The sequence below is a fragment of the Petaurus breviceps genome, unplaced genomic scaffold, assembly GCF_028583685.1.
Source record: "Petaurus breviceps papuanus isolate PSGF00001 unplaced genomic scaffold, PetGlider_PUasm1.0 190, whole genome shotgun sequence".
Taxonomy (NCBI): Eukaryota; Metazoa; Chordata; class Mammalia; order Diprotodontia; family Petauridae; genus Petaurus; species Petaurus breviceps.
This window is the reverse complement of record NW_027185810.1, coordinates 10086300-10108150: the sequence shown is the minus strand read 5'-3', so window position 1 is coordinate 10108150 and position 21851 is coordinate 10086300. Positions and strand designations below refer to the sequence as shown.

General features: G+C 35.1%; 1 protein-coding gene and 1 long non-coding RNA gene across 3 annotated transcripts in view; one reads left to right on the top strand and one right to left on the bottom strand.

Annotated features, from left to right (window-relative positions):
• The window catches only part of CDKAL1 (CDK5 regulatory subunit associated protein 1 like 1), a 704048-nt gene that overhangs the window by 99746 nt on the left and 582451 nt on the right, over positions 1–21851 (bottom strand). The gene's annotated exons all lie outside the window — the stretch shown is intronic.
• LOC138164582 (uncharacterized) overlaps positions 1–21851 on the top strand; it is a 33008-nt gene that overhangs the window by 7738 nt on the left and 3419 nt on the right. The window contains exons 2-4 of the long non-coding RNA XR_011169131.1: positions 6702–6777; positions 12631–12759; positions 19644–19727. This is a non-coding gene — a long non-coding RNA (uncharacterized lncRNA). The remainder of the gene's footprint in view (positions 1–6701; positions 6778–12630; positions 12760–19643; positions 19728–21851) is intronic.

Here is a 21851-nt window from a genome sequence, read left to right as displayed (position 1 = left end):
GGGGGGGAGGGGCAGGGAGGCAACATACAAACATCAATGTACAAATAATATACCCACAACTCTGTGTGTGTATGTGTAATAAATTGGAGATAATCAACAGAGAAAAGGCACTAGTTTTAAGGAGAATTGTAAAAGGTTTCTTGGAGAAGGTAAGATTTTAGCTGCAAGTTGAAGCCAATTAGGGAAGTAGGGCAATAGAGATGACACAGGAGAGAATTTCAGGCATGGGGTACTTCCCAGTAGAAACACAAAGTTGGGAGATGGGACTGTCTTATGGGAGAAACAGCCAGAAGGTCACTGTCACTGGATTGATGAGTTCGTGTTGGGGAGTGAGGTGTAAGAAGATTGGAAAGGTGGAAGAGGGCCAAGTTATAAAGGGCTTTGAATGCTAAACAGTTTTATATTAGATCCTGGAGGTCAGAGGGAGCAATTAGAATTTAGGGCGGTGACATGGACAGACCTGGGCTTTAGAAAGATCAATAAGACAGCTGAGATGAGGATAGACTGGAATGGAGATTTAGGACAGGGAGACCAAACAGCCAGTTTTTTCAGTTGGTCAGGCATGAGTAGACAAGGGCCTGAAATAGGGTATTTGGAATGGGAGAAGAGAGAAGATGAGAGTATGTGAGAGATGTTAGGAAGGGAGAAATGATAGGACTTGGCAACTGATTTGATATACATATGTGTGTGTGTGTGTGTGTGTGTGTGTAGTGAGAGACAATGAGGAGTTAAAGATGACACCTAAGTTTAAGCCATAATGACTAGGTGCTGGTGACCTTTACAGTAATAAGAAAACTAGGAAGGGGGGAGGGCTTGGGGTAAAGACACTGATTTCAGTTTTGAATGTACTGAATTTAAGATGTCTATAGAACGTCCAATTTGAGTTGTCCAATAGGCAGCTAGAGATACAAGACTAGGTTAAGGGAGAGAAGTAGATCTGGGAATCATCAGCATAGAGATGATAACTGAATCCATGAGAGGTGATGAGTTCACCAAGCAAAACAGTGTGTAGGGAGATTAGTGGGTCCAGAACAGAACCTTGGAAAACACCAATGGTTAGTAGACAAGACATGAATCTAGAAAAGGAGACTGAGAAAGAGTGGTCAGAGAGGTAGGAGGAAAACCAGGAGAAAGTAATGTCACAAAAATCTAGGGAGAAGAGAATACCAAGCAAAAAAAGGGTGATTGATGATTTCAGATACAGTACAGCTTAAGAAAGATGAAGACTGATAAAAAGGCTACTATATTTGGCCATTAGGAGAACATTGATAATTTTGGAGAGAGTCGTTTCAATTGAATGATGAAGTTGGAAGTCAGCCTGCAGAGATTTAAGGAGAGTGAGAGGAAAGGAAGTGGAGTCACTGATTGCAGACATTCTTGATCATTCCTTCCCGATATTTCTCTCATTCTAACCCCTCTTCCCCACTTACAAGACCATGGATGTAGTTCAGGACTACTCCCCTAATCTATCTCCCTGCCTTATAGCATTTTTCTTTTTAATTGTTCTCCATGCAGATGCCAAAATCATCTTTCTAAGGCATAGGTTAGATTCTAGGTCCTTGGGTGTGGCCTTTTGACTGAGTCAAGTTTTACAGAACATATCCTTTTATTAAGGGGATTTTTTCTGTGAAGTTTGGATTCAGTCAAAGGACCCCACTTGAGGACCTAGAGGCTGGGACCTCATGTGGCCTCGAGGCCACAGGTTCCCTACCCCTACGTTAGACCATGACACTCCTTTGCCTAAAGATCTTCAAGTGGTTGTCCCAATTTCTAGAGTAAAATACAAACTCATTAGCCAAACAACTTGGGTCCTCTACAATATGGCTCCAAACAACCTTTCTGGATATATTTCATTCTACTCTTTACTCAGTCTATGATCTCATCCTGCCCTCTCCTGTCATACTGCATTCACAGACTTCATCTGTATCTCTGTCTATTGAAATCTTTCAGTTCAGCTGCTACCTCCTCCATGAAGTCTTTCCTGAAGTCTCTCCCCAAACTCCATTTGACATTTTCCTCCTCATATTTCTTTTAACAATTCCTCTTTGTTCCTACCGCATTTCTATTCTATTCTATTTCTTTACATATCTTATCCCTAGTCCCACATTAGATTACAAATTGAGGACAAGGACCCAGATAGTTTTATCTTTATATTCTAGTACCTAGCATGTAATAATTAATCAATTCATGTTTACTGAACTAAATCTAAATCTCAAGCATTTAAGAAGCATTCTTTTACATATACACAGTTGACCCATTTATAGCACTATTCACTATTTCACAATGATTCTATTGATAGTGATTTGCAGTAACTACTTACATTTGTGATAGAGATCCCCTGCAGTATGAGTACTGAGCACTCTAAGGTATTCTCTAGCTCTAAAATCTGTGATCTTTAATTTATTGTCTAATCATTAAAGAACTATCAAATGAACTCTACTTAAAAATACTGCTTGGCTGTGGTGACCCAGGAAAGAGAAGAAAAATACTGTAGTTATGAAAAATGGACAACATTATTTTTCCTTAACAATGTTCTGTGATTAAGTCTCTTTATTTGTTCAGACTGACCTTTCCAGAAAGTCTTCGCTGTTCATAATTACAGGCTCTTAACAGATTAGGGACTTGGGCTGAATCCTGATACTTGGTTACTTTTACTGTTTGGGTTTTCCAGTACCAAACTACACAATCTCCAATTCCCTAAGCCCCACCAAATGCATTTCAAGTGTACTGTTATTACTTGCACATTAAATAGCTATAGACATAGTAGCTACTACAGAATAAAGTAACTTTTGACTTGTGTTAAAGGGTGGTTTTCCTAAAATTTATAAATCACTAACATAACGAACACCTATAGAATAAAAGATAAGTTACTTGGATATCAATATAAGCTGAAACTTCCCAAATGAACCAACAAGTACTTGCAAATCAAAATGGTAGAGCAGTTATGTCAAATTTTAATAAAGGTAGAGTAACTTTGAATATCAAACAATGACAAACAGGCTGTGCCTATATATATGCTGAACAAACAGAAAGGCAACACAGCTGGGTTAGCTCTTCTAACCATACACATGTATAATATCAGGACTAGTACAATCATATATCTGAGTGGTGTACTTGCTTAGAACAGCAGCTCCTAGAGGCAGTAAAAACCTTGGAGTCAGGGTAGAGACCTGCCATGGCTGTGAGTAACTCCAGACGCACAGCTGGGGAACTGCTCCCATAAAGAAGTGCGTGTGGTCCTCTGACTCTTCCCTGAATCCCCTTCACTGTTGCTATGTTAAGAGTCAGCCACTACAATCTGACCCTATAGTTGTGGCTGGCACAGAGGGGGATCTGAAGGATCAATCATGGATCTAGACTGGGAAGCTGAAGAGCTGAGCTCTAACCCCTTGCTCTGCTACCAACTAGCCAAAGGTCCTTAAATATTTTCCTTAACTCTTTTGGGCCTCAGTTTTCACTAATGTTACTAATTAATATTCACACTAACATGGTGTCTGATATTTGTAAAATATTGCAATTACAACAATTATGTGGGATAGGTTAAGAGGTATTATTCTCATTTTACAGATGTAGTAACTGAAGCCCAAAGAGATTGCCAATTGTTTCAAGTCATAGTGTTGGGATTTGAACTCAGGTTTGGGTTGTTTTTTTTAAAACACCAAATTGAGCACTGTTTCCACTATCCCATGTTGCCTTCTTGCCATCTCTTTTTCCGGCTCTAATATTCTATGATCCCAAACCAAACCCTGCCTCTACTATAATCTGGGTGATCATGAGCAAGTCATTTAAATATTATAAATTTCATTTTTCACATCTGTAAAATCAGGGGGTGGCTGGATTAGATGTACCTTGAGGTCACTTACTGGTCTAAATTTTATGAATTACAGAAGTTCTTAACTACCATTTATCAACAATCTACCATACTCTTTCCAACTAATCTTATCCTGGGGTCTTTCTAGGTTTTAAAAAATATTTCTGGGATTTTTGAAAAGAATTCTTTGTTACCATTTAGGTTTATTGAACTAACAGGTCAAATTGTGCTTGTAATATACTACTTGTACATTTATATTATGTGAATCTGGATAAAGTGTAATTCTTCTCTAGCTAAATAATTTTGGAGATATTTACTGATGACTCCCATTATAGACAGAAGTAGAACATGGAATAGTACTTCGTGAAGTTGTGAATTATGGGGTCTAACCTGAGTTCACACATGTTAGTTAGCTTTTTGACCTTTACCACCATAGGGGTTTTACTGTGTTGTGATATCTTGCAGAGCTTTGGAGCTGTTCTAAAATGACTTGTTTAAAAAGATAACAAAAAAAAATTTTTTTAATGGGTTCACTGAGAAAACCACAACAATATTTTCATTTTTTCCTTTGCATTATCAGCTATAATCACCTAGTTGAAGGGCTCTGTTGAGAATTTTTCAAAAACCATTCATATTCTTACTTTTATAAAACAATTTCACTGTTATTGTTACTTAAAAGATATTAAAGGGGCTCAAATTTAGAGAGGCAAGAAGTAACTATAGTAATAAATGTTTGTTGGTAGAATTGCTTTTCAAAAATTTATAACTGATTTTGAAGCATTTCCACTGCAAATCTGGGTCTCACAAATTTGTTCCCAAGTATTATTAACTTTTATAATACCAATGATACTTTTTTGGTCATAATCTCCACTTCTCCAGTCTGATGAAGTAATGAAGCAACTGATTAACAAAAAAAATTTAATTTAATGTTTTAAAAACATGACACTTAAAATATATTCATTAAGATGATATGAAATTGGTTTTAATTTTCTCATCATTTAAAAAAAATTGGATAATAGAAACATTATTTTTTTAAACTATATTTTCCACAAAAATACTCCACTACATCAATATAGGACATTTCAAGAAAAATGATCAGGAATTTTGGTAAGATATTTACAAACATCAAATAGAAATGATTACTTACACTGTTGTATGACCATATCTCTAGTCGGCATTAGCAATGTGTTATATGGTATCACTAACTATGCATTAGTTTTTGAAAAAGTATACTGTTAAAACTTCAGTCACATAAGAAATTGAGCAATGGAATTTAAAGTGTTACTGGAGCATAGGAAATATTAATAAGGTATAATGATGCTGGAGACATGAAATGGAAATACCAACACATGTAAACATTCCAAGGTTACATGGCAACGTTTAAGGCAAAGCTTTTTATTCATTTACTTCGAATTTGGATAGGATGATAAGATGTGTAGAAACATGATATAGGTATATATTATTTTAACCAATTCATAGGAGCAATAAAAGATGCTGAATGTCTCTTTAAATTATGCACCATAACACAGTTTTTTTAATCACCAATAAATACTTGTTCCTAAATAAATTATTCTAGTAATGTTTATTATAAAATGTCCCTGTGTATATGCAACTATTATATATGAAACATTGTGACTTTCAGCTTTTGTCTGCTAGGAGGGATAAAGGTGTGGGATACGTGCGGTTATGTGGGAACCATCACTGCATTCTCAGGAGTATCCAGTCATGCACAATCATGAAAATATGGGGCATATCAATCATGAACAGTGATTCTCCTCCTTTGACCACTGTTTACTCCCAGGCTCTGAAATTATTTCTCACTTTCAGTTTAATCTACATAACAAAATTTGAAATAATCAAATTTATCCCAATAATAGACGTTTCCATTGCAAAATACAGAAACATTGTAGAAACTTTGGCTTTCCATGTTTCTTTGCATGGAGATCTGGAGACATCCATAAGGATTTTTTGCACAGGCAAAGAATACCAAGAAGTAAGCAAAGATGGCACAGTGCACAGAATGTTTGACTTGGGAGTTAGGAAGACCAGTTAGAATCCTGCCTTAAACACTTACAAGTGTTGTGACCTTAGGCAAGTCATTTGATTTCTCTGTGCCTTGGTTTCCCTCATGCATAAAACAGGGATGAGAACAGAACTAACCATATAGGGCTGTAGTGAAGGTCAAATGAAATAACTTATGTGAAGTACTTTGTAAATCTTAAAGTGCCACACAACAATGGCTATAATTATTATTTCTAGATACCTATTCAAGTGCATCTGATAGTATTTAGGATAAGAAGCCTAGAAAAATGTCATAGTAGCAATATGTTAAAAATTTTCAACCTTCAATCACAGTCCTATTATTGTACAACTATTCTTTGTATAGTTTACCTTTGTATAGTTTGGCACATACTTTAAGAATTCCACTACCTGACCTAGGACTTAACATTTATTCTATTTTGTTTATTATATTGTAAATCTATTACATGAATGTTTTAAAATAAATGTACTTTGTTAAGTGTTTGGCAGACCTTGAGGGAGCTTCCAAATAAATGTGCTTATTAAAGTATTCACTTTATAAGTATGAATAATGAATTTTCAATGGAATTTTCTTTGATAAATGAATACAGATTTATTTTTATTTAGATAAAGTTATGTTCATGCTATAAACAAAGTTTGAACTCTAGAAAAATGTTAGCTATTTTCAAGAATAAGTGAGAGGCTTGGCTTATTAATGAGAAAGAGGTACTATACACATATCTGAATGCTAATAATTGCTTTCTTTTGATGAGGTTAATTTAGGGATGACAGTCTTACAAATTTCAGTTTGTTCTAAGTTACTTCAAACAGTGGCATATTGATTTAACCACGACTGTCTTAATTTTTTCAGCAAATAGTTCAAGATTTTTGCCCTACACTCTACAAAAAGTCAAAGCAGAAGCCAATCTACTCTACACCTGAAGGAGGTAAGAGTAGTAGATGGAGAGATATACAGATTAATTCATTCACTGAATACTTATTAAATACCTACTATGTGCAAGGTTTTGTGTAATGTGCTAAATAGCATACAAACATAAATATAAGATAGACTTCTTGCCTTTTAAGAAGTCTACAAAGTAGCATAAAAAGTACTATATTCATAAGTAACTGATTAAAAGGCAGAATATGGTTAAAGGAAAATTATAAGCCTCTAGTCTTATATAAATTCATAGGAGGTAGAAAATCTTATCATAAATATGGTTCCTCAACAGTGGTGTGGTAGGAAGAACAGAAGTTATATGAGAAGCTGCCACCAAAGGAGTACCATTTACTGTTACCTAGATGCTTATCTAGGCAAAGAAAGTTCTTAGAGAGGTCTTATGACCTACAGTTATTTCACAAGATAACTGTGAGACTTAGTGAATGTTTACTGAATTAAAGGAGATCTGACTAGTACTTAAGAAACTCCAGTGTGTTCCTATTGCCTTTAGAATCAAATCAGCTTACAAAGACCTTTACAACCTTTCCTCAACCTATCTTTACAGTCTCATTATATATTTTTGCCTTTTCCAAATCAAACCAAATTGTCATTCTGTTCCTTACACATGACACCATCTTCTATCTGACTTTGCATTGGCCCCCCCTCCTACTCGAATTGCAGAATACTTCTCTTCCTTCAAGACAAATCTCAAATACTACCTTCTACATAAAAGCTTTATTGACCTCCTCAACTGCCAGTAGACTCCTTTTCAAACTTCCTTGTCTTTATCTACTGTGCATTTATTTAAATTTATTCAATTTACATTTACTCTGTTTACACCTACATATGTCTTTGTCATCTCTCTTTCCTTGGAAGGATTGTTTTGTTCACTGTATTTGTATCTATCTCCAGTGCCTAGCATACAGCCTGGCACATAGGTCCTTACTGAATACTTGTTAAACTATTAATTGAGAATATACTGATATTGAAACCAAATACATTTTCTGTTGGGCTCATAAACCAAAACCAAAATTTTGGTAATTTTTAAAAAGCTGTGATGTAAAAGAACAACTAATGTAGCAATTAGCCATCAGAATTCAGACTTTAGTCATTACATATATTGGGGCAGGAACTGTTGGGAAAAGCTTTAGTGGGCGTATGTGGGAAGTAGGGATAGTCCTAAGGTAATCAAATAAAAGAAACAGATTGTTTTATATAGGATGGGGAATAAAGAGTATCTTTGGAAACACTGGTCTGATTGTGCCTCTCTGCTGTTCAAAATCCATGTTAATCCAGTATTAAAGCTCTATCGCCTGCTTCCGGCCACCCTTTTGAGATACATGTCACACTCCTTCCCTTTGCCTGGGATAGATTTCCCTCCTTCTTTTTGGCTTCAACCTTATGAAATCCTGTCCTTCCTTGAAGGTCCAATTTTCATACAACATCCTCCATGAAGCCTTTTTCAGCTAAAAGTAATCTCTCTTTTCTTAACTTTGTTAAAGAATGAGAGGATAAGGATGACTTTCAGAAAGATAAAAGGAAGTCGGGTACATAGGGATTCGTGTTTTTATTTGACATTTTACCTTTATTTTTTCTCTCCTTCTAGGGGCCACTAATATCTCTTCATTTCCCTGGCCCCACTTTTTTTTTTTTGGTCTCAACCATTTATTGTCTCTAGACTTGATATTCTCTGTTCTTTTCTTATTCTTTCACTTAGCTAATAATATTAAACACATTGGCACACATGCTCGATATCAATTTCTTTCAAATGAACATATTCTTTTTTTGGAGGGGGGAAGGTAGGGCAATTGGGATTAAGTGACTTGCCCACGGTCATGTGGCTAGTTTTTGTGTTAAGTGTCTGAGGCCGAATTTGAACTCAGGTCCTCCTGACTCCAGAGCTGGTGCTGTATTCACTGCACCACCTAGACAAATGAACATATTCTGGCCTAAACTTCAAACTATAAAACATAGTTAGGTGGTGCAGTGGAAAAAAGCAGTGGGCTTGGAATCAGGAAGACTTGAGTTCAAATCCAACCTCAGAAATTTATAAGGTGTATGACCCTGGGTAAGTCTCTTAATCTCTGTCTGTCTCAGTTTCCTTACCTTCAAAATGGGGATAATAATAATATCTATTTCTCAGGGTTGCTGTGAATATCAGATAAGACAATATTGGAGAAAGTGCTTGGCACCAGGCCTGGGACACAGTAGATGCTATATAAATGCTTATTCTCTTTCCTTCTCCTTCCCCTTCTCACTTAGAGACTCAACACAAAAATTAATTATCGATCTCTATGGAAAATAGAAACATCTATACATGTACTTTACCTCTTGTGAGGATTCAAGGAGCTAGGTATCTGAAAGTCCTTTAAAAACATTTAAATGATATACAAGTGTGAGGAATTTTTGTTATATGGCCATGAATTATTTTTGCTAAACATAAAGCTATAGAATAGACATTCTAAAAATAAAAAATGGGGAAGGGGTATCATAAAATGTTAATTTTATATGATCCATAGAAGAATAAAGATTTTTGTAAAGTTCATATCTTTTCAATCTCAAGTAAGTGAAAGTCTCACATGAGCTCACTTTTAATAAAGTATGTTTATATTACTTTGAAGGGAAAAAAAAAGTCTCTTTTCTCTTCCAATGGGAAATATATCATATAACATCAGGGCAAAACAAGATCAGATATGAAAATAATACTTTTTAATTCCAAAAATGCAAACTGAAAATGGAAGACTTGCAAAAATCTGATCTAGGCCTCTTGCTGGCATTATGTGAATTATGTTTTTGACCATTACTTGGATAATGTCCTATATCAACAACATACCAAGGAGAATTGTAAATATGAAGTTTTTGGTTTCAGATCTAATGGCTTCAAAGTGTTTAAATAAGGCCTATTAGGTTCAGTCATTTCCAAAACTGTTAATGAGGTTCTTCTCCACAGAACAGTGATGAGGTTCAGGACTTTGAGCAAGCAGATGTCCAAAATAAATAAATTTTAAAAATTTATTTTTATTTATCTAGGAAGATAACTACAATCCTACTACCTGATAACATTCCAAGATTCTACAGAAAGTTTTACTGAAATTCTGAGACAACAACCATTCTTCTACAAGGAGTGATGATACACAGATTTCAATTTCAATTTCACAGATACACAATTTCAAAAACCAACAGTTCTGTCTCAAGTTATTTACACATTTCTATAGATACATTCAAGTTTATTAAATACATTTTGGTAGTTGAGAGGCAAGATCCCAGTATTAAATTCACAGGTTACATCTCCTCTTTTATAAGTATCGTACTGGCACTATGACAAACACTAGTATATTAAAGACAGGAAGAAGCACATTTGAGATCCAAAGCACAACAGGGATGGATAGGAACATTAGCAGCATCTATAAGTAAAATCTATTTGCAAGAGAGTCAAGGGAGTATAAGGGAAAAGTGAAGACCACTGACTATTGGAACTGGAAGAGAGCTTAGAGGTAGACCATTTAGTCCAATTTTTGTTTTAATGAAGATAGCAGCATGCCAAAAATCAATCTCTTTTATCTCTCACTCACCTCCAGCAAACTGTTCCTTTTCCTCACTTCTCTGTTTCTTTTAATGTCAATATTAATACCTATGTCTCTAAGGTTTGAAATTCAGCTTCTCCTTCCTATACTAGCATCAATTACCAAATACTATGGATATCTTGCACGTGTTTGTGTGCAAGTGTATGTGTGTGTCTTTGATGAACTATATCGATATTGATATCTAACACTCTTTCTATTTGCATGGTCCTGATCCTACTTCAGGCCCTCATTATATACTACTTTTCCAGTCCATACACTGCTACTCCATGATCATGTCATCACCCCCCCCACCCTGACTACTCAAAAGCTTTAAAAAATCCCCTATTTCCTACCAAAAAATGAACTATTTTAGTCTGATATTTGAAGCACTCCATGATTTGATCCCAACATACTTTTCTGGCCTTATTTCATCATGCTCATCTTCACACACCCTATACTGGAGAAATGCTACCTATTCTCCAAATGTATTCCAGACTTTTTCATTGCCAGGCCTTACAACAATTGACATTTAAGTGTTTATTATGTACTGAGCATTGATTTACAAAGGTTATAGAAGACTGCCTTCATTAAAATTATTGTTATTACTTCCTCCACCTGAAATACTTTCCCACTCTTCATCTCCCTATCCTTTACAGCCTAGAGCACATGTGATCTTTATGAAAATCTCTTTAATTTTTTTAGTCAAATGTGTGATTGTAGTTATCTGTATGTATAGTTTAATTTTCCTATTGGGCTATAAGTATCTTGAAAGAAAGAACATTTTATTATTAACATTATTAACTATTTTAATTATTATTTATTATGTTATATTAATATAATATATGATAATCATTAACACTTATTAATTAAATGATTAATTTATATATAATGTAATATGATAATTAATTATAATTAGTTTTATTAAAAAATAACACTAATTAATCTTTGTCACCTACAACATTTTGCAGAAGGTACTCAATGAAAGCTGCTGAATGAAGGGGGAAAAAAGCATTCCAAGAGAACAAAGTAGTAGGAAGATAAAGAAATATACAAGATATATGGAAATGAAGTGAAACAAATGAACAGAAAGTATAAGGGGGAAATGGCAGAACAAAGAGAAAAAGGCAAAGCCAAGCATTCAGTCAAAAATTATGGCAAATAAAATGGATCTTTCTTAGACTAGAAAACTGGAGCTTTGAAAGGATGAGTAGTACAACAAAATGGATTCTTCATAGGAATAAGAGTTCATATTCATGAAACAAATTGAATCAAGGAAAAGAAAGTTATCTTACGATGCAATGTCACATGGTTTTTATGAAATTTAAAGCAAAAAATGGCATCTAATCATTTAACCAACCACCAGGCACTTATCAAACATCCACTACATACCAATGTCATGTTTAAGGAACAATAAATAGGCCAGTTTTGCCGGACCATAGAATATGTAAGGGAATGTAATCTGTAATCAGTCTGGAAAAGCAAGTGGAAACTAGGCTATAAAGGGTTGAAATGCCAAACAACAGAGTCTATCTTTTATCCCAATGCCAAAAGGGAACAAATGAAGCTTCCTGAGCAAAGGAGTAAAATTGGCAGATCTGTACTTTAGGAAAATCAGTTTGGCAACTATATGAAAGAAGAATTAGAGAGAAAAGATACTGATTACAGGTGATTACTTAGGAGGCTAATTCTAAAATGTCGTTTATGAAGGCCTGAACTAGGGTGTTTGCGGAACAGTAGAGAGAATCAATCAATCAATCATCAATAAAAGCAATCAATTTATTAAGCACCTACTATGTGGCAGACACTGCCTTAAGTGCTGGGGATACAAAAAGAAGCAAAAGACAGTCTTTGCTCTCAAACATGTAAACACAGATACACAAAGTTATATATGAGATAAACAGCAAACAGGAAATAAGTGAAAGAGGGTAAGTCACTGGAGTTAACTAAGAATTGAGAGAAGGGGATATATATGCACAAGAGATGATGTGGAGATAGAATTAGGCAGACTTGACAACTGACTGAACTGGGAGAATGAAGAAGAACTGAGAGTTCAGAATGACTTCTAAACTGCAAACAAGAGTCACTAGAGAGATGGTGGTTCCTTTGAGAAAGTAAAGAAGGGATAGAACTAAGAGGGAAGCAGGAGAGAAGCAAAGGGAAAGATGGAATAACAGCAGGTTATGGTCAAAGAGAAGAAATTCAGAGTTTGTATAGATAGATAGGATTACTGTTCATGTATGAATTAGTAAAATGGCCTTGGGGGTTCCTTCTAACCAAAATTCTGTGATTCTGTAAAGTGAAACTCTTGTAAAGAACAAGATCAAGATTATGGGCATCCCTGTATGTGGCTGGAGTGGAGTGATCTGGATCTTCATTGAATACACTGATATACATACAATACACGGAGATTATTGATCTCTTAACAGGTAAATAGAGGTTAAATGTGAAAGTTCTGACCAACTGTTTAAATCAACCTACAAAAATTAAACTGGAATTAAAAAAAAAAAGGTGAATAAGAAACGCACAAATTTGTGTATGGCCCATAAGGCTTAGGACTTAAAATATTTCAAATTGAATTATTTTTCTTTCCTATTCAACTTTCTATCACATTTAAGGCAGAACTCAAAAGAGGGAAGTAAACATATAGGTAATTAATCTCTGGTTTATAAATAAAAAAGTGCTTTCTGAAAACCACCAAATGATGGAGGATTGAATGCTGACAAACAAAGGTGAAAGACTGAACGCTGACAAACATCAGAAGGGGGAGAGGTAAATTTGTTTCTTTAATTTCTTAACAGATTTCCCAAAAGATGGTTTCAGAAAAACTCAGAAAGGCCTGTTTGAACTGATAAAGTGTGAAGTGAGCAGAACCAGGAAAATAATTTATATTGTAGCAAAAACATGTAAAGACAAACAACTCTGAAAGACTTGAAAAGCTTTCATCAACCCATTGCTCATGATTCCAGATGACCCATGATGAAGTATTTTCTGAGGAAAAGGTGATAGGCTCAGGATACAGACTGAGACATTATTTTTGTACATGGCCACTACAGGGTTTTTTTGTTTTTTGTTTTTTGCTTGATATTTGTTAATAATTTTTTTTCTCCCTCAATGGTAGAGCAGAAAGGTAGGTGAGGAAAGAAAGTGGATTTTTGTTAATTGAAAAAAAACTAAATTAAATTCAAAAAATAGATGCAGCAAGCCTCAAATTTTCCAAATTCAAAAGAGAAATTCTCATATTTAATTTTAGAAATATACCATCAATGACAAAGGCATGTAAATCTCACTGATTTTTATATCAGTTCCCTGGAGAACGAATCACTCACCTATAGAAGCACTTTAATATTCACTATTCCTTAAAAATAGATTGTAGTGATTGTTTTCTATAATTCACACTTGTTGAAGAGGGGTGTGTGTGTATGTGTGTGTATATAAAAACAGCATAATGAACTTTCAACCCTTGCCATGATGGGCTGTTGAAGATGGATGCCAGGCCTACAGATTCTATTAAGTCATCAAAAGCTGGGCAGAGCACCATGCTATAAATCACAGCAATTTCAATTTCAGAACTTGAGAAGTTGAATAGTAGGAATGAAATAAAAAAGAAAGAAAGCACTTGATAGACTTTTCACCCCTACAGTGGAAAGATATAAACACAATTTTTAGTGAAATGTTATATACAATCATTTTACCATAACTTATTAATTCTGTGAGGTATTTAATAATATGATGGCTGAGAAGCAAAGTTAAAGGTGCATGTGTATATTAATCTTCTTTTTATTTATAAAAAACTATCTAGATTTTCAAGTTTCTCTTTTCTCATTTACACTCTAAGAATTTTCAAAACCTTCTCCAAATAGGTTTTCCTAGGTTAAATCCTTTCAGTAACAAATTAAGACACAAAGTCACATGAATAAATTGTTCTGAATTATTATTTAATTAGAATAATTTCAAAAGTTTAAAATATTATACCAGACTCAGCTGTTTTTCTTTGAACCAAGAGCCAGAATTGCTATTGACATAACACAGCACAATCTGAGTGGAATGAAGGGTGGAAGATCACAGAATAACAGAATTGGAAGGGACTGGAGAGGTTATCCAGACTAACACATACCTGATAAAAAAATTACTTCTATAATATCCCTAACTAATCTTCCCTTCTCCAAGCAAAATATCTCCAATTATTTTTCATTAATTATGCAGGAAGCTTCCAATTTAATTCTCTTTTCACCTTAGATGATAGTTGCCCTGGTCTTGCCTTTTTTCCCCTTCAGTCTATTTATAATATCAGAAATTTATAATGTCTGAATATGAATGAATGAATGAATTTGAAAAAGCACTGATTAAGCACTCACTATGTGTCATGCATAGTATGTAAGAAAGCCCTTGTTCTCAAGGACTTTCATTCTAATAAGGAAAGACAGTGAGGGGTTTTGGTCTGTAAAGTCACAAAGACAGTAAGAAGAACCATAGAGCAATCGACTCACACGACATGAAAAGAATGCGATAGAGTGCAGGAGAGAGAGAGAGACAGAGACAGAGAGAGGGAGAGACATAGAGAGACAGAGACAGAGAGACAGAGACAGACAGAGAGAGACAGAGAGAAAGAGAGACAGAGACAGAGACAGAGAGTTAGAGAGAGAGAGAGACAGAGAGAGAGCGCCAGTCTTGGAGTCAAGAAGATCTTAGTTCAAGCTCTGCTTCCTACACATATTATCCTGGGCAAATCACTTAACCTCTGAGTGTCACAAGCAAATCCCTAATACCTAAGTTGTGGAGCAGGCACTGATCTGCATTCCTAGAGACAGTTTCCTTACTGGGAGTTCTCTACACCAATAAAAGAATGTTTTATTTAAAAAATTTTTTTTTAAAATAGCCTCATTTCCAAAGGACCTCTTGTAAAGTATCAATACTAATATGTCCTCCTTTAGTGTCCATTTTTCTCAGGATGATATCAAATTAGCTATTATGCATTTGTCAACTAATTAAAAAAAGTTGGACAACATGACCCACTTTTTAATTAAGGTCAAATAATTGTAGATCTATATCCACTTTCTACTACTTTCTTGATTTCTCCTTTTATTATATGGACCATCTTAATTACCTCCATCTTCAGACTGCTTCTCTTATCTACTTCTACAATTCTCTCTCCTTGTCTTTTTTTTTTTTTTAAATCACCCAAGCTAAATTAATGGTTGAAAAAATCTTGGTACTTGAGCTTTTATCAATCTTCTGTACTTGGCTCCTTTGAAATTCACATATACCTGTAGCTGTAGCAATAAAGTTAAACTACATCTTAAAATGTTTGCTTTGTAATAATGACTCTCCAAAGGAAAAATAAGTGGCACACTGGCAAAACACAATCATTCAGTAAGCATCAACTCAAAGGCACTCTTGCCATCTTGAATCCTAGAGCTCCTTGGAACAAACAGTGCTGATAATGATTATAGAGAAAACTAGTATAGATCTAGAGACAACAAGGCAGACAGAGCCACCTCGCAATTGATTCAGAAAACTATGGTGGTATAATATATGATGCACTTTTATTTAATATCTATATATGTGGTCATACTTTACAGAAATTTACAGCAAATACTGAGAAAAGCTATACTAAAGAAGTCTATTACTATTTTCTTCTGTGAATGGTTAGCTTTTTTTGGTTAGAGACTGTAACTAAGGAAGACAAAGTGCTGAGTCTGATCCTTATTTTGAACGAAGACTCCATGCAAAAAACCCCCAAATATAAGATGCACAATATTATTTCTTAGTATTGGTACAAGACTATTCTTTCCTCTTTTCCAAAGTAATGCAACTGTATAAGTACACAAAAATCTTGAACAATCTGCTCAGAAGGTGTCAAACATGGGGAAAAAATGCCAAACCACTATCTCATCTTATTAGTTGAATATGTCTTGAAAATCTGGATATTCACGGAGGGCCTAAGCCATTAAAAATTGAATTTGAAATCTATTTCCAGACAACAGATTACTATTACAAAGACCAGCATGGCCAGCAGGCAGTAATCCAAATGTACATCTTACTTTTTTGTAAGAACAATTTAAAACCCTCTGTTGCTACATTATGCTATTCAAAACATGGATGATAATGAAAGCATGCCAATCCTATGGCAGTTTTTTGAATTAGCAGAGTGCTATGCATGAAAAGGACTAGGGGAAAGTTATTTTTGTTACATCCTGATACAAAGCTGATTTATTGTCTAAGAAATTTAAAGAAATTAATGATATTTGAAATGAAATTATTTTCTTTCCTTAAGAGGTGATATAAGTATTGATAGAATACTAATCCACAAATACTTCCGATCTCTTTGGAGGAAAAATTGGTGAGAAACAGTTTCTTTTTTTTTATTATCTATGACATCTGAAACACCCACCTAAACTCAGGGCCTGCCTGCCTCAGGTCTTTTTCCCCACTCTAAGCCATTCTCCATCAAGCCACTAAAGTTATTTTCCTAAAACTCAGATCTGATGATGTACTGTTATTCCTCAACCCCCACCTTCAACCTCATGCCCTCAATCATTTTCTCTGCTTGTCCCCCATTCCTGGAATGATCTCCCTCCTGTGCTCAGACTACTGACCTCCCTGGTTTACTTTAAGTTCTAACTAAAATCCCATCTTTCTCAGGAAGCCTTGCCTTGGCCCTCTTATTCCAGTGCTTCCCTTCTTTTAATTATTTTCTATTTATCCTCTATATACCTTGCTTTTCATCTATTTGTTTGCAGGTTGTTTCCTCCATTCGATTATAAGGTCCTTGAAGGCAGGGCACTGCCTTTTAGCTCTTTTTGTATTTTCAGCACTTAGCACTCTGCCTGGCACATGGCAGACATTTAACATGGTTACTGAATTGAATTGAAATGGTGAGATAAAGACTGTTACTTCCAGTTTTTCATAATACAGTAGAGCTGATGGCTTACAAGGAAACAATGATGGTTTGATTTGTAATAGTAAATGGTTAACTCTTAGGCATATCAGCATTAAGAGTAGTACAGAGATAATATTTCATGGATTATCGAAATGTATATTAATTGTATGAATTTATTTAACACAACAAATAAAATTTATTATTAACATAGTCTACACCTAAGATTATTTATTTGAAAACTAATTTAAAATTGGGCAGGTAGGTGGCACAGTGGATAGAATGCTGGGCCTGGCGTCACGACGACCCAAGTTTGAATCTGATCTCAGACACTTACTAGCTGTGTTACCCAGGGCAGGTCACTTACCCTTGTTTACCTCAGTTTCCTCAATTGTAAAATGAGCTGAAGAAGGAAATGACAAACCATTCTAGTGTATTTGCTAAGAAAATCCCAAATGGGGTCATGAAGAGTCAGCCAATGACTGAAAAATGATCAAATAACACTTAACATTTTAAGAAAGGCTCCCTTTATTCTTGTGCTTTCTAGGGATTTTAATAGGAATGGATGTTATATCTTATGAAAAAGTTTTTCTGCATCTATTGCTATAATATGATTTTTCTTTTTTTTATTGATATAATTGATTATGCTGATAGTTTTCCTAATAATGGGTACAATATTTTCCTAATGTTGTGTATAAATCCTGCCTGACTGGTCATGGCATAGCATCTTTGTGATATATTACTGTAATCTCTTTGCTAGTATTTTATTTAAAAATTGTACATCAATATTCATTAGGGAAACTATCAATCCATCATTCAACAAGCCTTTTAAAATACCTATTACATGACAGGTACTTTTCCAGGTCTTTAGAGTACAAAGACAAAAATGAAACAGTTCTTGACCTCTAAGTGCTTATATTTTAATGCCTAGAAGTACAGAAAATACATGTACATGCATAGGTATGCATATAGGGAGGCACTTAGCAACTGCATGAGAGTAGACATGAAAGACCTCAAGTAGGCGGTGGTGCCAGAGCTGAATCTCAAAAAACAACCAGGGATTCCAAGGGGAACAGTTGAGGAGGTGACTGTATTTCATACATAGATGACAATCATTGCAAAGGTCAAGAGAAAGAGCATCCTGTGTGAAGAACAGTAAGAAGGTCAGTGTGACTGGACCATGGATGCATGAAGGATGCAATGTTTTATAAATCTGGAAAGGAAGAAAGGAATCAAGTTACAAAGAGCCACAAATGTCCAATGATCCTTCCAGACTCTCAGAATCATTCTCTATAGTGTTTTTATTTGATTATGGAGGTAATAAGTTGTTACTGGAGCTTATGGAGTTGGGGCTAAAAAGTTACATCTGAGCTTTAGGAAAATTACTTTGCAGTAGTTGTGTGGAAGATGGCAGTAAGTGGAAAGAGACCAGATGCAAGAAGTATTAGGAGACACTTGGAATAATCCAGGTAAGAAGTGGTGAGAGCTTAAGCTCTAGGGTGGTGGCTATGTGAGTAGAGAAAGGGGGATAAATATGAGAGGCAAAGATAAGATTTGGCAACTAATTGGCTTACAGTAAATAAAATTTAGGGAGCTGAGGAAAATTAATCAGGCAAATTAGGTGAAGGAGTAGGTTTTGGGGTAAAGATAGGAGGTTCTGGTTTTGATATGTTGAGCAAATCAATAAACATTTATTAAGCTTATGCTATTTACCAAGCACACAGTATTCCTGAATTACTGAATAGAAATATATGCAAAAAGAGAGCCTGTTCCCTCAGGGAGCTTATAATCTAGTGGGAGAAGACAACACATAGAAGGAATAAAAGTTTAAGAAGAGGGAGAGAGAGGGAGAAATCCAGGGAATTAGGAGCAGAGCTCAGAGTGTGGGGAAAAAAAAAGAGTGAATATGGTTGACCTGCATATTTTCCTTAAAATGGAGTTTCCAGGAGCAACAGACAAATCAGAGGAAGGTATGGCAAGGGGCACAATGATGGTCAAAGGTTTCTGGGTTATGAGTGTGATGAGAATGGAGCCCAGAGAAGAACTAAAGTGACCTCAAGGGTCTCTGCGGCCATTCCTCCACTGAGGCAAGATTATAACTCAGGGGATGGTTTTCCTGAGTTTCTTTGGCTTGGCTCTTCAGGTGTGCATTGAATTGCCATGTTTGCTCCAACTTTGCGACTTCTAGACCCTCAGAATTTCTCCCTATGGTTTTGAGATATTTAGTTGATAATATCTAATTGGCAGTTGATGATGCAGGTTACCCTATAGTAATGTCCTATTTATTTGACATCCTTGAGTAAAACGGAATTTTCCAGATAATTCAACCTTATCTACAAATATCAATTTAAAAGAAAAAATATTTTTAAACTGTATTATATGCTTCCTTGCATTTCCAAACATATTGTACTAAAGATAACTTTATTCTTTCAGGGGGAAGGAGAGGTCATCATTGTAATTAAATTCCTATACTATTCTGTACAGGAATTTGTCATGATGCCCTTGGAGGCCACTGAGGTAATTTGGTTCAAGTTTTTGGTTTGTTTTACATAATTTCCCTATCTCCTCCTTTACTGTCACGAAGTCAGTAATCATTTGTTACTGAACCACAGACTCTGTAACATGGAAGCATCATAAAAGTAGAAACCATATCTTATTTAAATCTATATCTCCCCTAGCAGCTTGCTAAAGTGCTCTGAATAGAGTAGGAGCTTAATAATATTTATTGAATTGAAAATTAAGATAAACTTGTTCATTCTAATTTAAAGAATTATGGGAAATAATGTAATTAAGCTTATTAGAACTGTGTAAAATAGAAATTCAAGGCCTTAAAAGCTCAGGACAGTCTTTGATTAATAAAATGAATGAACTTTAGTGCACAGATTGATTGTGTGACATCAACTTTTACTTAGTTTTTTTTTTTTTACTTTGGTTTGTTGGCTGTGCTCTGTATAGCAGAAGTTGGGGCCTGAGTGACCTCTTCAAAAATAGGATGTTCTATTTTGTGTCATACATCTGTGATGCATCCATTAGGAAAGCCCTTTGATTGCCAGAGGCATCAAATCATAATTGGCTCTATCCTAAAGGAAAACTGCCATGAGTATCTGGGTATGCCTCACAATATCTATCTATTCATTCAAAACCCACTGGTTAAACATTTTCTTTTTTTCAAAAAAATTATTTATTTATTTACGTTTAGTTTAGAACATTCATTTCCACGAGCTCTCGAGTTCCAAATTTTCTCCCCCTGCCTCTCCTCCCCCCTAACCTCCATGGCAGCATGCAATCTGATATAGTTTCTACAAATATCTTCACATTAAACATTAGTCAAGTTGTAAAAGATTATAACTAATGGGATGAACAACGAGAAAGAAGGAAAAAAACAAAACCAAAAAGAGAGCAAGTAGTGTGTTCAATCTGCATTGAGACTGTAATTCTTTCTCTGGATATGGATAGCCTTTTCCATCATGACTCCTTGGAGTTGTCTTCTATACCCTGCATTGCTGAGATGAGCCCAGTCTATCAAAGTCAGTCATCACAGATATGTTGTGTCTGTAACTGTGTGCTCCTCATTTCTTATAGCACAATAGCATTCCATTACATCCATATATCACAAATTGTTTAGCCATTCCCCAATTGATGGGCATTCCCATGATTTCCAATTCTTTGCCACCACAAAAAGAGCTGCTATAAATATTTTTATACATACAGATCCTTTTCCCACTTGTATGATCTCTTTGGGATACAGCTGTAGAAGTGGTATTGCTGGGTCAAAGGGTATGTACATTTTTATAGCCCTTTGGGCATAGCTCCAAATTGTTCTCCAGAATGGTTGGATCAGTTCACAACTCTACCAATAATGCATTAGTGTTCCAATTTTTCCACATCTTCTCCACCATTTATCATTTTTTCTGTTTTGTCATGTTAGCCAATCTGACCAGTGAGATGTGGTACCTCAGAGTTGTTTTGATTTGCATTTCTCTAATCAATAGTGATTTAGATAATTTTTTCATATGCGTATAGATATCTTTAGTTTCTTCCTCTGAAAACTGCCTGTTCATATCCTTTGACCATTTATCAATTGGGGAATGACTTGTATTCTTATATATTTAGCTCAGTTCTCTGTATATTTTAGATATGAGGCCTTTATCAGAGACTCTGGTTGTAAAAATTCTTTCCCAATTTTTCACTGTCCTCCTAATCTTGGTTACATTGGCTTTGTTTGTACAAACCTTTTTCAATGTAATGAAATCAAAATGATCCATTTTGCATTTTATAATGCTATCTCTTGTTTGGTCTCAAATTCTTTCCTCCTCTATAAATCTGATAGGCAAACTATTCCTTGTTCTCCCCGACTGCTTAGAGTATCAGCCTTTATATCTAGATCGTAAACCCATTTAGTCTTTATTTTGGTATATGGTATAAGATATTGGTTTATGCCCAGTTTCTGCTGTACTATTTTCCAGCAGTTTTTGTCAAACAGTGAGTTCTTATGGATTGTACATTTTCATTTGTTCTTTGATGTGGTTTTAAACATGTGTTTATATAACTGTTTCTATATATCTGCATATGTGTGTTGCTACCACAAATTATACATATAGAAGTAATCATTAAGAAAACCAGACCTTCTCTCACCTATCA